This window comes from Columba livia, chromosome 19 (genome assembly GCF_036013475.1).
Source record: "Columba livia isolate bColLiv1 breed racing homer chromosome 19, bColLiv1.pat.W.v2, whole genome shotgun sequence".
Taxonomy (NCBI): domain Eukaryota; kingdom Metazoa; phylum Chordata; class Aves; order Columbiformes; family Columbidae; genus Columba; species Columba livia.
In genome coordinates, this window is record NC_088620.1 from 6,959,354 (window position 1) to 6,977,978 (window position 18,625).

The following is an 18,625-nucleotide window of genomic DNA, read 5'->3' on the forward strand; positions in this document are numbered from 1 at the left end:
GCCAGGATAAAAGTGTGTGCTATTCCCACTCCTTTGCCAGAGGTCACTGGATGCAGGGCCTCAAAGACTGTCTGAAGGAAAACAAATGAGTGCAAACATAATAAATTGCAAGGAAGAAGCTCTGTCGTGACTGGTATGAAGGCAGCAGGGATGATATCTTTTGAGGGGAACAGGAGAAAAAAAAGATGTGCACGGTTCATCCGGCACAAGACTACTTTAATCACTTCGCAAGGGGATGGCTGGATTCAAGGACAAATGTATAATACATGTTTCGCTAGGGCTGATGGTGAGATAGCGAGTATCTTTGAATGTACTGATACAGCAATTAAGCGAACTAGTGTCCTTGGGCAGCTGCTGAGGTTTCTTAAAAGTGGCGTTTTAGACAGCACTTCAAGTCTTTCCTCACTAGCACTGGGGATGCACAAAAAATGTGCTGTTGTGCATGTTGGCAACTGCAAAACATCTGTCTGGGTGCACCATTCCCTGCTCCATGGCTATAGCTTGGGATCACAGAGCTCTGACCTGGCACGTTCCCCATCCTAACCTGCCCCTTCACAGGGACCGATGGAGGGGCATCTCGATGCCATTCCCATCCCCGATGTAGAGGTGCTTCTATGTAATACGAAACATTAAGAGAAACCATGAACTCTTGTACCTTTGAGCTGTTGCACATAGGATCAATTCATCCAAAAAAATGTGCAATGGTCCTTGCTTTCCTGTGCAGCTTGGACAAATATATTTTATGGGGTGATATTATAAAACTAGATCCTTCTTTTGATATCCTCACATGCAAAGTGATGGGTCCAGTGCTGCCAGTTTACACCAGCCGTGCATGCACAGCAGATCTCTGGAGACCTCTAGAGAAACAAGAGCCCAACAGATGCCATTTGGGTTGACCAAAGAAACCGGGAAAAAAGTCCTACAAAGCTGGAAATCTTACAAAGCTTAACAGCCAGATCTACAAACCTGCTGTCACTCTCCTGTCAGGAATGGACCAGGTACACACTGAGACATCTGTTATCTCATGAGCAAAGGGTTGCCAGAGTTCCATAAAAGAGTGAAACAAACCCTCGATTCCCACTTTTCTCCCCAGCTCTGACACATCCAGACTAGTACAGCCACACTGAATCATTCTCCGCACTCGGGGTCACCCACAGGGAACTTACTTTTCACCTGTGCACAGCAATGATTAACTTCTAGCCAAAGGTTTATTAGGCTAATTTTGTTTCTTTCTAATTTATTAGTCTCATTTCGCCTTTCTGTAAGTTATCCTCCTACAACTGAGATCATTAATTCTTTGAATTTATTTGCCAAGTATTTTTTCCTGGAATTATTTTTCTGTGTCATAACTTACTTGAATCGTAAGCTTTGGCAGGTTTCCTTTTTTTTGTTCCGTGTTTGTAGTCCATCCAACACTTTGATTGGGGGCACACTGTCCCTCTGTGATACATATATATATATAAATAGGCTGTACATTGTTAGTACTCTGTACCCCATGTTCATGTTGCGCTGGTTAGTTCTGACACAACCCAGAGTTCACATGCTGTGTATCTGTCCCCTGATTTCATACACGTTTCTCTATCAAAGCAGGCTGTTAGGCGTAAAGCTAAGAAACAAAGTTGAGTTCCCTCTAATATCACCCAGTGGTCATTGGAAAAGGGGGTTCAGCCACAGAGCAAACAAAAGCTGCATTAATTAGGCTGTTACTTCTGGAAAGTGTTTTGAGGTATTTTCTCATTGTTGTTTTGTTCTCTTTTGTGCCTCGTGACCCCACCTGACACTCTCGCCACCATCCTTGCTCTTTCAAGGTATCTTTTATTGCCAGACAAAGGGAAAAATATATATTTGAATGTGGCCACCAGATAGGCCGTTGCTGACATCTCTGCAACAGAAAAAGACAGAGCAGAATAAAGACATCATTGGTATTATGAGGAAGCCAGGTGTGGGCAGAGAGGACTGAGGTGTTATCACACATCACAAGGATTAAAGGTTGCCAGCCTTGACTTTGGCCACACTAGGGCAGATTCTCAGCTGGTGTAAACTAAAGTGGCTTCCATGAAAAAAAACTGAACTATGTCTATTATAACCTGTGACTTGAAGAACACGTGATGGAAAGCGATCTCAAAGGTCATTGCATCCAGTCCCCTGCTATCTCAGGCAACTGCACCACATAATCCCACTCGTAAACTGAACAAGCTTCATCATAAAACTAGTCAGGCTGCTGCTTGCCACCCACTCCTCCTGCTGAAGGCTGTTCCAGAGCTTCCCTCCTCTGCTGCCTGCAAACCTGCTGCCAGCTTTCAAACAGAATTTATTAAATGGAATCCATTCCGGCTTGCCTTCTGAATGCACAATTTTAATCCAGCTGGGGGAGGAAGCAGAGGGTGGTGAGACTTCTTTGCATTTCTTTTGTTTCACAAATCTGGGATAACCTTCCCCAGCTGTAGGCAGCACAGTGCATGGATGAAAGGTGGAGATTAGCTTTCAGTCCGTACCTTTCCTTCCCGTGCATGGCATGCAGGTAATGTCCCTGCAGCTGCTGAGCTTGCTGCTATTTCATTTCACTCTTTTCCTCAAAGACCACTTTCTCCTAGGCAGAGCTTTTTTCCATGGTGAGGCTTACCCCAGGACAATTAATAGCAGGGACAAAATATCTATACCAGTTTTTTGTCCAAAATCCCAGGTGAACCCCAATAACTCTACAGGCAGTTCACTCACAAGGGGTGCACAGATTCACCAGGCTAAACATGAACATAATTAAATTCTGTGAGCTTCAGAAAAAAGATGGATTAGTGCTGTTCCCTGGACTTGAATGTGTTATGATAGTTTAATAAGGAGAGTAGACTAGACTTCATCCATTCAGGTTCATCTAACTATGATACTTCATATTAGGTGCACCATAATTTTGACCATCAGGGAGCCACGGCAACACTAATGTCACCATGATGGTGGCTCCATCAGTGGTGAACTGGAAATATGAGTCTATGCTGCTGGTCGGTCTTATTGTGCACCCACCACAAAAGTCATCTCAATCTTAGCCCAAGCTGATAGCAAGTTCCAACCTGGTCTATAAAGACATATCCTGGGCTTGAATCCTTCTGAGAAAACTTGTTATGTTTAGTCAAGTAGGCTTCAAAGCCTGGTATACACATTCTTTTTCTCTCTGCACAGAAATAAAATAGCATTATTGACTAGCATTTTCACCTCGCTAAATATGAAAAATATCACAAGGAAGTATGCTTTATAAAAAAAAAAAAAAACAACAAACTTCTAATCTGCTTAAGAAACAAGATTTCTCAAGAGGGATGTGATCAGCTGATGGAGAATTCACTTCTGGACTTCCATTTCTCTGCCAAAAAATACACTATTGTTTCAGCTGGATTTTTTAAGGCTAAAATGACAACGATTAAGAGATTCATTTAGTAAGCTTATGTTCCGTCCTTCCAGGCATACTCTCCCTGGAGGAGTTAAATTGGAAATCCAAAGAGGCTTCTGCCAGTGGGGAGCTCAGGGGAGGTGTGGAAAGAATATTTCAGCAGTTACCAGGGGTAGCAAGCAGGGATTTTCAGTGAGGATGCAGGAGAAGGTAGTAGGATTTTGAGCCCTGGACATTAAGGTTGTGCTCCTGGGTTGTGCTCTTTGGGAGCTCAGAAGAATGCAGCCATTTAACAATGACATGGGAGCACACCTGCCCCTAACAGGCTTGGAAAATTGACTTCAGAAGCGCAAAATGGGTCAATAAAAACAAGAAATGAAATTGATGTCAGAGGTTGTATATATATGATGATAAACAGCTGCATAGGCTGAAATTCCTCTCTCAGTTGGGAGGCTCCCAGTTCTTGGCCAAGTAAATAGGCTCCACAGCATACAGAAATGAGGAGACAGAGCTGGGGACACAAGCAGTCGTGAAAGGCAAGTGGGACACCATCTACAGGTAACATTGTGGGTAACCCTACTCAAGGTGTCCGATGTTAAGGCAGGCAAAGAGGTAATAGTATATTTGTGTTTAATTTTTCCTACTGTGTGGCAATATTTTAGATTATAAAATAATGTCAGAGCAGGGGGTGTACATAATAACTTGCAGTAAAAGCAAAACTGCTGGAAGATTTTCCCTTATAGGCTTATTTTGTCAACTATTGTTCCACATTTACTTTTTTCCCTCTTAAACTAAGAAACAGATCCTCTCTTTGCATTGTGAGAAGCACCTTTTGAAGACAAGAAAGAAAGAATGAGAATAAAATAGTAAAACATAAAATAAACCCTGGAGCCCGTGCCTCTGCTCCCAAGTGAGAGAGGATTTCAAAGGGAAGCATTAGTAATTTAGATTTCTGAGCAGCAGTGAAGAGGAGCCCCATTACTTCCCCACTGAAGATGCTGAGGCCGTATTCCTCTATGATGGAGGATGATGGTGACAGGAGATTTGGGAATAAGCCTGAGAGCAACTACTCAAAGCTCTTCAGCTGTTTAGTCAAATGAATTCTGCAAGTCTCTCAAATGAATGTCCACCTCCCATCTTTGTCCCAGGATCACTGACCACTGCTCCCGCAGAAGCACCCAGCACAGCAAGGTGAACTGAATGCGCTGATTTTAATTTGGATGAGAAATGAATTGCAATAAGATCTGCACCACCAGCAGCAGCCCCCTATGGCTCAGAGATATTTGAGTGAGAGCTGCACTGAACAAGGAAAAAAACGTAATAACAGGGGCCTTGCTGGATGCTCTCCACCCCCTCACCCCATGACTGTTTATTAAAGGCGAATTCCTGAGGGTGTTTGGAATCTACCTCTGACTAGCAGAGATAATAACATTGAAAGCTTTGATGAGACCAGCCTGAGCTTCCAAATTTCTGAATCTATATGAGTTTTTGAACTCCTGAGGGGTTAATACATCCAGGTGAGAGAGTGGACAACTAACCTGTATTTGTCAACCACTCGGATCACAACAGCTGGAGCTACAGGAGATGATGTGGATCACAGGACACCCCTTCTCACACTCCTTGTGCTCCTTCCAGCCCCACTTCCCAGGTAGAATTAACAGCAGCAGAGTTGGGTATAATCTAGTATGGCTGAAGTTCTGCATCCTAACCTTCAGAAGCTTCTTCCATTCTGACTCTAGTAATTCCGGAAGCTTAAAAGGCAAAATCCTCACCTGTGTAACAATATGGAGAATCTAGGTTTGGAGCAGTGAGATCTGAAACTATCTGGCCCTAGGAGCCCCTGTAATTTGAAGAATACAGGGGCCCTGAAAACATCTAAGAAGAAGAAATGCTTCCCCCCAACCCCCTTTGGTCAGTCTTTATGGTTGGAGATGAAATTGTGAGATTGTTTCACAGCTCAGTTTAAAATTGGGAACTTACATAAGTAGAACCAGAGTGAGAACAGGAGCCTGGACACACAAAGACAAGAACCTCCTGGGTCTGATTTGGGTCACCTTTGAGACAAAAAGTCAACTAAATTCCTCTAGAACCTGGAGAAGAACACAACCAAGCCAGCTCATGCAGAAGCAGGACAGAAGGAGGGACTTTGCCAGCTGTTCCCAACACAAACCTTGTGTAATTAACAGGTGCCGTAAATGAAGCAAAGCCAACCTGACAGTCACAGCTGGATTGTCTTCTTTGCTGAGCTCTGTCTCCTTCTGACCAAGTGCAGACATCAGCATCCTTCCCTTTCCGGGTACCAGATGCATCTCTGAAACCACACTTACGAGCCCAGCTCAGGCCTGGGCTCTACGCTAACCAGACTTCTGCAAAACAGATGTCCTTGTCCCTTTGTGGTGAACTTTGCTGAGCCACCCTGGCACTAGCAGCCAACAGCTTCTGCTGACCTTGGGTGACTGCTTCTCCTTTCCAATCCTGTTATTGCTCTCTGCTGTATTGCCTGCTGCTGCAGAGCTCCCTTAATGTCAAGAAGAAAAAACAGATTGGGTGGAAATGTGCTCACAGGCTATTATGATAGAAATAGTTTAGCTTTGGTCAACTTTACTATTAAGCCCAATACAGAAGTGTGCGGTATCTAGGGTGCCTCCTCTCAGAGAACTGAGAACTGCCAGCTCCCTGCACACCCTCTGTTCACATGGCCAGCGTCCCAGTTCACCCAGAAAAAATCAGGATGAGTGGGAAAGCCAAGTTTTGCCTACTGAGTTCTCCCATCTGGATGTACACAGAGCATTAACAACTCAGGCAGTGGCATGATCTCCCCTTTCCTCTCACCCCTTCTCTGTACCCTTTGCTTTGTCCCAAAACTTTTCTGCATCTCTCCATGTGCCAAGCATTCCTGATTTCATCTCCCTTCTATGCAGCTTTCTGTTCCCTCCCAAACTTCTTCGATAGGAACTCCAAACCATTCCCTGTATGAAATCACCCCAGCCTGAGGGTCTCCTTGCTCCAACCTGCAGACATGCCAATCTCAGGATGTCAATGGTCTAGTTTAACAACTTTATTCCTCCATCCTCACCTGCTGCTGTGGGGAAGTTCACTGCAGACCAGTGGCTCTCCTTCCCTTTGTTGGAGCTGGTGGTGTCTGACGTGATCTCTGGGCAGCAGAGGGACGATGTGTGTGCCTGATTATGACCTGCAGCTGAGAACAAAGCTCCACAGAGACACATGGGATGCACAAACCTGGAAAGCATAAAAACAAAGTGAAAAGCTGCAATTGGGACAACTGCGGGAATTGCTCAGAGGTTGCTAGTGATGGCAATAGCTGAAGTGTAGGATCTTCAGTACAGCCACACAGATTTCTTTCCTTCATTTCCATGACTTCCTGCTTCACCCGTGATCTATCCTATGAAGTTTGTGTGTGTCTCCCCTGCGTTGCCAGCCCAACAGCTCCTGATGAGGGGTTGCTGATCCCATGAATCACAGAGCTCTCAAGCCCTTTCTCATCCCTTCCAAGCGCATCCCTTCACTCTGGATGATGCAGTGAGCCTCTTACATATCTCTCAGTTGCCTGGTTACCAGGTTAACACTGATAGCAAATGCTGGATGACAGTTTGTTTAACACTGCTTCCTCCCTGATCTGGGCTCTAGCCTTCCCCGTTCCTAACCTCCTGCAGTGTCAAGGCTTCAGATGCTCTTGTTCACAGTGCCTCTTTCCAGTAACTAGCCTCCTGCATCCTACACCGAGTTTAGTTCTGTCATCTCCAATGTCCTCTGATCAAATTACCTTGTCACAGACCAACTTCCCCTGGATCACTCAAAAAAAGTTTCTGTGGTTTAATGCTTCCATTCTCAAGAAGACTGTTGCAAGAAATATCACTGCTTTTCCTCTCCCCTTGCACTAGAAAGAAGATATATTCATATATCATTGATCCTCTGCCTTATAAGCTCTCAGTCTTGAGGAGGGATGCCTGTCTTTATATGTTCACATATGACCTTGTATAACAGGATATAGTCTTACTGTTGCAAGTATATTACAAAGGAGTAATATTAGTAATAATGCACACAACTGTCAAACCTTTCCTTCCATCACTCATATGTAGATTATGCCCTTTGAAACACAGGCCACCTCTCTTTTACATATTTATAGAGTTGAGCACAATGTAGCTCCTACATGTTCCCATAATGCAAATAACAAGATATCTTTAAACCTAGATTTCCTTCTATCTTGAAAATGAGGAAGGGCTTTCATATTCCCTAGTTATAGCTCCTTCCTCTGTTCTTGTCCTTAGTACCATCATCGAAGCTGTTGAGTGAATGCATCTGATTTTCTAACCCCCAAACTCCTCAGAGAAGACTAATCATTAAAGTCTTCCCTGCCCCAGCCATGTATGATCCTATCATACGTTAACACTTCAGAGCATCTTCCTTTTCTAAGCTGAAATAGGACATTAGTCATCTCGCAGCCAAAAGCGCTCTACAACTGCGTGGTCTTTTGGAAAGAGGTGTCTCAGAGGCTGCACGAGAGGCATTTGTCCAGCTGGCAAACTGACTGACCAAAATATATTTTATTCTTCCTGTGCTGAAGCCCAGAGCTTTTGGATGAATATGTGCTTAACTATTTATAATTGACCTTTGCACAAAAGAACATGAAATTTTTATAGCCTAAAGCCTCATTTATTAACTTTACTGGAGTGTAAAATATTGCTGTTTGCTATAAATTTGTACCAGGACAAACAATATATATGCTAATTAGTGGCTGTGCAGCCATTCAGGGGTGTATGTGCTCACCAGTCATTTCCAACAGGCACCAGAGAAGAATGGAATAGACAAATGACAATTGAGTAGTTTGATACTCTCTGTTCAAACAATGAAGTCTGAAGAGGTGAATTAATGGTGTTCATTATAACAAGTCCATTTCCTTTTCATTTCTTTTATAAATTGGTCCAGGTAACATGCTGTGTCCCTGAGAGAGCCGATCAGCAGCAACCTGCTGAGATGCACCTGCAAAACCATCACTCTGGAGCTCCCCCTCGCTCCTTACTCAGCTTTCCCTTTCCTTCAGCGCACCCATTCATCTTCTTAGCTTAGTCTCCTCCATCTGCACTTTTTCTGTTCATTCTTTCCCCTATTCTTGTTTTTGCATCACTTTCATTTTTTCCCTTTTTACTCCTGCCCCTCTTCTCTTCTTTCTTCTTTTTTTTTTATCTCATTTTTTTCTTCATATTGTGTCTTGCTTATTTTTTCTCCCCATATACTATCCTATTAGTACTTCTGGGATCTTATTGTTATTTTATTAACTCCGGATCATACAAGGGCACAGGAAAAAAAAAGAGAGTGAGATATGTTTAATTTCATGTGGCTGAGCCAGCTATTTCATGTTTGGTTGGCTTCTGGTAGCAAAGAAGTAAGGTTATAGAGATAATAAAAGGAGCCTGTTGGAAACATCTCAAATGGTCCAGGATCTGCAGCTCCATCTGAACATCTCCTGTTCTGGTGTTTTTCACAGATATTTCAGCTTATACAGGCTGGAAAGTTGAGTGACAACCTGCTAGCAATGAATATGACTCATCTCAATAGTTCCATGGAATTTAGACCACTTAAGGAATCCAATTGAGTTCATTTAATTGTGAGGAATTGGTAGAGGTTTTTCCATCAAAATATTTGCGAAGAAGTATTCGGTCTCTATTAAAATTAAAAAACAAAATCAGCTCAAAACTATCAGCATCATAGAAATGGCTTCAGATTTTCCCTTGAAGTAGACAGGTATAAGCCTGACTCTGAAGCCCGTGGGAGAGAATAATGTGCCCCAAAATACCATAATCATGAGGCAAATTGACATATCTAGAGGATTTTAATATAAATTTTTCAGCATCTTCAAACTATCCTTTATTTTGCAACAAAGTTACTTTTCTGTTTAACTTTTTCTGCTATCAATCCTATTGATATATTGAAATGTCTTAGCGGGACAAAATTCCACATGCGAATCAGATCTGTATTCTGTTATAAATGTTAAATAAAAACATTTTCCCTAAACCCACAAACTTTCTGCTTCCTGGGGAATAACATAAACCCTGCTGTGAAGCTGTCCTTGGGTATTTGTAAAGGTAAATAAACAACAAAATACTTCATTAACAAAACAGTTGTGTAGAAAAAAAATCAGTCCATCAATCTCTCTGAGCTTATACACATTAAAAGAAAAAGCTTCCTTTAATGCTTTTTTCTTATTTTTTCCCATTAATTTTAACAAAATTTAAATGAACACAATAATGTACCAAAAGCTCCAGGGTTTTCCAGCTCTAACAAAAACACTTTGCTGAAACCACGGGTTCTGCCCTCTTCTCATTTAAAGACAGACTTTCAGTTAAAGCATAAGATTCAGTTTAAGAAGAAAATTATTCCGGTGAGGAGATGTGGTTTGGGGTGAAATCTCTATTGCTATTACAAATATTCTTTTATGTACAGCAAACCAGACGTCCCTTCCATGCCTCAGTTTACCAACAGAAGGGAGGACGTAGCATTTCTGTGATGTCCCTGAAGTAAAAACAACATCAGGTGGATTTTTCTTTCAAATGTCAGGTGTTTTGGGGAAGTGAGAGCACAGGCCTGGAGGGGTTTATTCCTATTGTAGTCTAGTCTCAACCTAGTTGAGCAGAAGCGTGGTCTGGGTGGTTTGACAAGACAAAAGGCTGGACTATGGCCAAAGCTCCAGACAGCGCAAAGGGTTTGGTTCAGGATGGAGCGGTAAGGGACGGTGTCAGCATGAGCAGAGATAACAATGTTCAAACACCTACTGCCTTCAGAGATTATTTTTTAAATTGCCGATCGCGAGAAAAATTATGGGCCAAATTGTCTGCTTATGTAGCTCATCTCAACTCCAACAGAGTTATAGCAGGAGATACGTCAATTGCATCTAGAGCATGCCCAGCTTTCTGTGTTCAAACAGCATGAGAATTGCTGAAAAAATGCATGAGGTTTTTACAAGCACGTTTTGAATTCTTGTTTATGTGTCTTCTCTATTTTAAATCTTTAGGATATGCTGGGATCATGGTGGGGGGGAATTGTGGGGTTTTGTTTATTTTTTTTCCGACTGCAGCTACAGAGAAAAAGCACTGCGTGTTTTCTTACACAATAAAAGAGTATTACTTAATACATGTCTCCAAGAACTAGGGATTTATGTGAAAGACCAAAGAATATTGGTACTATTGGACAGTAGGATGAACGAGGAGATGTCGGGGATTTTTGTACACAGGACAGTGATATGTAAGTACATTCTTATCAGTCCTCAGTATCATGGATGCTTTTGCCAGCGTCCTCTCATTGGCATTCCATTTTACATGAAAGTAAACTGGAGATCTCTGTGATCTTATTGGCACTTCTTTTCACAGCCTCGGGAGGGAGATGAATAGTTAATGACCCAAATTCTCACTTTCATCAGCCGTTGGAATAGCCCAAATCAGAGACCTGGACCTGGCAGCCCCAGCCCCTTCATCATGTCATCAAATTGGTATTGTCTGCTACATTAAATTCATCAATAAAGAATTTAAAAGATCTTCCTCCCATCTTGTCTTATAGGAACTGCATTATTCACGCACCCATACATCTAAGCATAAACTGAGCTTTATGATCACTTTCATTCAAATTTTTAGGCAAACAGCATATCAGTCAGGGCCTCATCATAAAAATATTGACCCAGTTCATACTGGGCATAAAATACCACTGATTTCAGGGGGCTTGTGGAATTTGGCTCACTGCTGTAAACACTTCCCATGAAGTCCTATTCCACAAAGCATCTGGAAAACCTCTTTACTCATATCTCACATAATCCCAGTGCCATTAGGACACTCTCCCATGGTGGCAAAGCTGCTCATTCAAACCTTTGTTTTCCCAGTTTTATGCAACCCTGCTGCTTCGCCTCTCCCTGGGACGACATGGCTGGAATTGGAGAAGAGGAGGGTGTGATGAACCTGGTGCGAAGGCTCCTCCAGCATAGCTCCATCCCTGTACCAGAGGGAGCTCAACACAACGCCAAATGCTTTGTCACTTGCAGAAAGAAGCCTTTATATAGAGTTTTCTCCCCAGTCAAATTAATAATGACTAAGATCGGAGCGGCTCAGCCAGCTTCAGAGCTGGACGGCTTTTCTGGATCATATTCAGCACCGAACACGCCCGGCAACAGCATCCAGGTTTAATTGTTGTGAGTGAAGGGACCACTTGCCTTGCCTGGTCCTGCACAATGGTTTTGCTGCCACTGCTAATATTTGAACAGTGTGTTTGCCAATTACATTAATACAAACAACTCCCCCAGGTCCCAAGGAAAGGGCTGTGCAAACCCAAAATGAAAGTGATACTGGTGGGCTGGATATTCTGCAGAGCCTTGTGCTGCAAGGCAGGCAGAGGCAAGACTGGGATGAGAGAGAACGGTGAGTTTTCTGCCAGAACAGACAGCGTGGCTTAGCCAGGCTTAGCTTAGCTAAGCCATGGGTGACTCCCAAATCTCAGGCTGGGAAGCAGATAGACTAATATGATATCAGGGATGCCTGGCTTGTTAAGTGCCAGGAGTCAAACATCGACTGCACTCCCTTGATTGCTCCAGACATATCCTCTCACAAATTAAATTTGTCCTGGTGAAACAAAGATATTTTATTCTTATTTTCCATCTTTAAGTGATCTACCCTAGTGTCAAAGGTTAATGTCCTTTTGCTTCTTTTAGCTGCTTTCTTGATTAACCTGTCTTCGTAACCACTCATCTATGCCTGGTTTCCCCCGCTACCACCTGCTATAAGGCTCTGCTGATCTGTTGACCTCTGGTTTGAATAATCAGAATCTCCTTATCCCAGCGGAAAATATGATCCATGAGTGCCAAGAGTGCGAGCTCAGGAAAAAAATCTTTCCTCCAGGACATAAGGAGGACGTAGTTGGAGTTCCTATGACGGAGGGAGGGCAGCATGAACTAGGGAATGAGGCCATGCATGGCAAGCTGCAAGACAACATCTGTCTTCTTTTATTTCAGTATCCCCATCTCTACGGACAAGGCCAGTGGGATTTAGGCTCCTCTTTCAAAGGACATTGTGTTTCCAGGTCCCTTCCTCCTCAGATCAGACCTGAAATCCGAAAGTTGCTCTGGGAAGCAGCAAGAGCTTTAGCGCACTGCAGTCCTTACGGGCTTTGTGCACACATGTGCGTGCCAACACATACAACCTCGCACCAAAAACTGGCACAGACATTGTCACTGCTGCTCCTGTGAGACAGAAAACACTACACAGCTGGTTTAATAGCCTTTAAAAGTCCCATTTGGAACTGCTCAGGAGCTAAGCCTCATCATTACAGATATACTCATAAAGCTGTCATCATTAATTGCTACCTGCTGCCACTACAGTGCGGGGTCACATCTCCAGGAAGGGGAAGGTCAGTTCACCTGGGCTCCATCCCACAGCTTGGGATGTTGTTAGCACCCCTCTTTATCCCCCAAACAGCACTGTTGGCTTCTTAGAACAAGCACAAAATCCTCCTGCTGCCCCAAAGTTCATGGTCTGCCTGTTCTTGTTTCAGCTCCAAATGCCCATCTGTCTCCAGCCATTTCCTAAATTATGCCTGGGCAGCCTCCATTTATTTCCTTCTTAACCTGCTCCAATATTGTGGGTTTGAAAGTTCACCTCCAACTTGGCCATCATTGGCTTTGCCTTACACTTAGGAGCAACTGTGAAAAACAGGAGCAGAGAGAGGCGAGGGAGAGTCCTGAGAAAGAATAAACAAATTAAATGCCAGCTGAGCTCTGAAAGGCATTTTCTAGCCCAAACAGAAAACACAGCTTGCCCTTTCGTTTTAGAACAGAGAGAGATGGCTGTTGCTCTTCTTTTGCTATTCCCCCCTCCCTTTTTTTTTTCTTTTAATGAATAATCTTTAAGAAACTCAGCAAGGTAGTTGTGGAAGTAGATGGAGGTGAAATTACAGCAAAGTGACAAACTCAAATGAAGAGAGTACCAGGATCTGGCAGGCTGTCCCTGTCCCTGGCATTACTCCTCCCTCAAGTGAATTCTTCTTGCCAGTATTTCCCTTTGGCTGTCCTCCTCTCCCAGGGTCTCCTCTCTTCATAAATCAATCTTGCATCTCTGTGCTTTGGTCCTACATCCTTTATCCCCTCTTCTCTGCCCCTGGCCAATACTTCTGTTTTTCTCTAGCATCTCTGTGCAGCTTTTCTTTCTCCAAAATCCTCAGTTCCAATCCTCCTCTCAGCCTCCAATGTGCCCCATTTCTTCCTTACACTATTCATGTTTATCAGCAACATCACAGATTTGGCAGTTTTGCCTTTGCATTAAGGCCCTTCAGACATTCCCCTCTTCTAATACCATAATTATCTTTTCCATCATTAAAATGATTTCTTGCCCACTGTTATCTCACACAGGCTCCCTGCATCTCCCTGTCTGAGCTGCCCCTTGCCATAGCTTTCCCTCTTTTAGCCATTCAGACATATAGCCTTTTCTATATTCCGGAGTAACACCAGCTTAAAGACACTCTTCTACTTCAGGGTCCACTTGTTTGCTGGTATTACATGCACCATCACACCACGCTTTTCCCTCTGGAACTCACTAAAGGCATCTCCTGGGTGACCCGTAGTCAGCTGTGCTCTCCAGTGCACCATCCACACCATGTTTTGAAATCCCAGCACACACCGAAGGGAATTTCCTCCCTCACGCAATCTCCCTCCCAGCAGCCAGCTCCCGAAGCGTGAGATGAGACGAAATGGAAGGTATAAAAACTCGCTTGCAGGAGAAACGCCAACAAAACCCAGCCCAGGTCAGGACACAACTGGCACTCGACAGCTGTTGTACGAGTGAGCACTGGGAAGGAGGGTGATCGCTTCACCGCTGCTAAAGTCAGACAAGTGTCCAGAGGAGGACTGCAAGGAAATGCACTAATAACTAGATACAGATATATAGATGTATTGATATAGATACATATAAATTATTTATATATTATATTCCTTTTTCCCCACTCTTTCTCATCAATATGTTTTTTGTCGGTGACCAAGACCAGCAGTGCATCTGCAACCAGATCTCAACAGTCCAATTGACAGCAGCCTCTGGGGACTTAAAAATCTGCCGGTGCCTCAAGAGACCTTATTTCCAGTCTTACTTTCTATGGGTTTTTCAACTCCTGAGTGCTATAGAGAAGAGTGTTTCAATAGACCTTGCTTTAAAAGTATGTTAAACACCAATAAAAAGACCCCTAAGAAAGTCTGAAGTGAAACACCAATAAAAAGACCCCTAAGAAAGTCTGAAGTGACAACAATTCATCCATATTAATATGATATCAGGAACAGCTTGAGAGCAGTAAAAATGGAAGGAGATCAGGTTTTCCTGTAGGTCTAATTAGATCTTCTGAACAAACCCTGATTTAAGTTTCTTAAACAGGACATTTCCTCGAGGGGGTAAATAACTTACCATGATTTCCTTACTTTGAGTTTACCTATAGCCACTGTCAACCCAGGGCAGGAAGGTATATATCCCCTCTCCTGCCTTAAGGCTTGACAACAGGGTAAGAAAGTAAAGAAAACTATGAGACGAGCTGATTCCCTTGTCCTGCTTTGCAACCACAGGACACTTTGCACTCCCTTGCTGCTGATATGAGACCGCCTGTGCAGTGCTGTGAATTACTAGGGCTCATTACTGCATCCTTTAGCATTCAGAGCCTCATGGATGTCTGCGAACCTCCTTAAGAGCCCAGTGGAACATTTGAAAGAGAAGATGCGGCATTTTCTTTTAAAGAGCTGCTGTTCTGCCTCCAGCTAAAGTGCTGCTGTAGCTCACTCCTGGGAGGGAGAAACCTATGGCTGTGTGACTATGCTACTTCAGACTGGAGTCCTTGGGGAATCATCGCAAACACACTGTTGAGACAGTGTAGTAACGTGGGCAGCATTTCATCGGTTCTCCTGCTGCATGGGAAGGGGATGGTCCCATCCCATGTCCCATCAACAGTGCCCCAAGGGGTGGGCACTTCATGTTTTCCCCTTCGGGAAATCTCTGGATTGAACACCAGCAGAAAGTTATTTCTCTTTCCCCAAAGCACCGAATTACGGAACACTAGAGTGGAGTCAGCTTACAGATATTTTTCATTCAAGTAGCAGCTAAGGGAGTTTTGCTGCCCTGCGCTGCTCTTTGGTTTGGTGGCATCTGAAGATGCTCCTGTTGCTCTGGCTCCTCAGGTTTTCATTCATTAATTCCCCACAACCCCTTTTCCATCCCTGCAGACCGCTCTGGGCAGCTCCTCCCATGCATGCAATGATTCTGCCGGGTCTCCTGAAAAAACAGCCTAAGCGTGTCTCCGGATTTTAGATGCCTAGCATTAAAAACACCCACTCATTAAATTTTACCCTGGATTTATTATCTGCTGTATGAGTATCATCCTCAACAGCCTATTCCTGACCTCCTTCACATCGATAACCAAACCAGATGTCTTTGTTACAAGGACTTAAAACCCCGGGTTTCCCTTCACGATGACACCAGCACATAGACAGAAGGGGAGGTAGGGGAGAAGAAAAAAGTTAAAAATTGAATCCTTGCACACAACTAACCATAGCAACAGCATGATCTTAACGCTGCAATCTCTGTCCTCCCCACACTTCCTCCCCAGGGGAACAATCCCTCACCGTGCTGTGTGTTAGCTTGTGGATCAAGAATGTGCCGATTCAGTGTGGTGTCTGCTTCTAACTTTGGGGAGACTTCCATGATATTTATTGGTACTCTGAAAAATCCCAGCCCTTGGAGTCATGATATTTTGTATGAATCTATGACTCTATTCTAAGTTTTCTCACTCTCTCCTTTAAATACTTTAATATTTTATTTCTTGTAAAGATGATTCTTATGGGTCTGCAATTTTCAAAAATTAGCAAAGAAATATAAACACTCAGAGAAAAAGCAGAAATTTACATACAAATATTCAGTATTTAGTAATATTTTCCATAAAATAACATTATCCTAATAACAAGCTCTTGACTTTTTGCAAATCTGCCTCCTTATTTTGGGGTCAGAAGCACAACCACCTATTGTTAACAATTCAGCTCACAACAGTAAATACTAGCTGCAGTAATAAAGATTAATTGTTAGGATGGTATCACACAATGGAGTCATTCAAGATACCATCCAAAGCCTCTAATATCTCTGTGGGTTTGGCAATGAACTTGAGGGCCAGGGGAGCACCAGGGAGAGAACTTTCCCAAGAGCATCATCTACAGATGGGGTTGGTGGGATTGAGACACAGCAGTTTTAGGAGCCAGGAGAAAGCAATGGAGATGCTTTGATACCAAGCCACCTATCATTCTCTGCAAATGGTTAATTATTCAGTTAAAATTAGATTTCATCACCTGGTTTTGTATCCATAGGAAGTCACTGTGTGACTCCTATTTCTGCTCTTATTGTCACATTCTAATCCTAAACGAACATGCAAGTAAATCATAAAATCCTTCAAATGACCACACAATGTGAAAATCCATTGCAGGGTGTATTTTTCTCTAACAATGCTATTGAATAAATTAACCAGGTAGCAGAGCAGTAACCTTGAGATAAATGATTAGGTGGTTTTATTTTCTATTTGGAAAAAAAAAAAAAAGGATGACACAGTTTTATCATATTTATAATAAAAGTCATTGACATAATAAAACACTCCCATCACATCAGTATTCATTTCTGCAAATAGAGCGCTGACGTTTTATAATATTAACATGTGTTATAAATGTCACTGATATATTAAGATTTTCAGTCTCTCTAACCAAAAATATAGAGAGATGACTGAGGAAGAGATGACTAATTCTAAGAGATTAAAGAGAACATTTTCTCATGCAATTAAATCATCTTCTGGTGATTGCGAGCTGAGGGAAACACACAAAAGTTCAGGTCTATGATTGCAATTTTTACCACCAGCACAGAATGACCCAGGGGCACTGAGTAACTGGGATATTAAGAAACCTGAGTTGGTGAGCTACTGGGCAGACTGGGTTGCCTGCTAGTACGGCTACACCTACTGAGGCAGTTTAGACTGCTCCAAAACTGAAAGAGTGCCTTTGGACATCTTCTTGCACCGAGATACACGGCCTGGACCAGGGATGCAGGACCAGCATTCAAAAAAAGATCCCTGGACTTCGTCCTGTATTGCAGGAAAATGAAGAGCTGCAGTTGTGTCCTGAAAGGGACATTTGCTGGCCCTGCTCTGCTCCTGGGAAAGCCAACCCACTGGCAAAATTGTTCAGCTCACAAACAGGAGCATCATTAGAACATGACAGGGAGATTCAGGGCCAGGACATGGCCTGTCTTGGAACAAAAACCCAAGGGATGAGTTGTCAACAGGGCTAGATCCACAAATGTGAACTTTAGTTAATGACTAAGCGATAAAAAAAGATCAAGGAATGAAGGAGTCCCTTGACACCATGACTAATTCTTTCTAAGAACAGTTTGCTAAAGTTCCTGGGTCCCATCAAGCTTTTATTAAATTTACAGATCCTGTCAGGCATTGGGCTTACAACAAAGACCTGTGCTAACCAATAAGGAAGTTTATGTTTCAAACGCAGCAGCTTCTAGGAGAAAATCCAGAATAAAAGACATTTACAAGTTCTTTTAGTCTTCAAGTTTGAACTTGCTACATAATCCACTCTGAGAATTTCATCCTGTGATTTTTGTATTACATCTGTAATTTCCGTCTTACTATTTTTATCAGAAAGAGCTATTTGTGCTTTGTACAAGGTCAATACAGAATCTTCACACCAGCACAGTTTGTGAGTCAGTTATGGGGACTTTTCTTCTTGTAACCAACAGTTAAAGCAATGCAGCACCTGAAATGTGTTCCCTCCCAGCTGTTTAAACAACACTTACATCAGTATTAATTATTTTTCCTCCTACATGAAAATAATATGTATTTATACAACAGGTAGTTTCTCTAAAAACCTTACAATCTGGTCAAGAAAAACAAAATTAAAACCCAGGAGCAAGCGGTGAAGGGGCTGAGCCAGAGTCACACGGGTTGGCATCACAAGGGGGACAGCAAATAAGGCTGAATTTAAAAATCATTGTTGCTTTGGCTGTTGAGATCTGATTACAAGCAATGCGCTGCGGTTCTCCCCATCAAAAACAGGTACTCACTGCAAAAAGGTGGGAGAAAGGAAGCAAAATGATCCATATCTATAGATACATCTGTATATCCATATCTATCTGCCTGCCTATCTTTCTTAACCTCCTCTTTTCTGCTGAGATATAGATGTCT

General features: G+C 42.9%; 1 long non-coding RNA gene across 5 annotated transcripts in view; it reads right to left on the reverse strand.

Moving 5' to 3' along the window:
• Positions 1–18,625, reverse strand: part of LOC110358600 (uncharacterized) — a 119,839-nt gene that overhangs the window by 11,582 nt on the left and 89,632 nt on the right. For all 5 annotated transcript variants that reach the window (XR_010467205.1, XR_010467206.1, XR_010467207.1 and 2 more), the window contains one exon: positions 6,453–6,616. This is a non-coding gene — a long non-coding RNA (uncharacterized LOC110358600). The remainder of the gene's footprint in view (positions 1–6,452; positions 6,617–18,625) is intronic.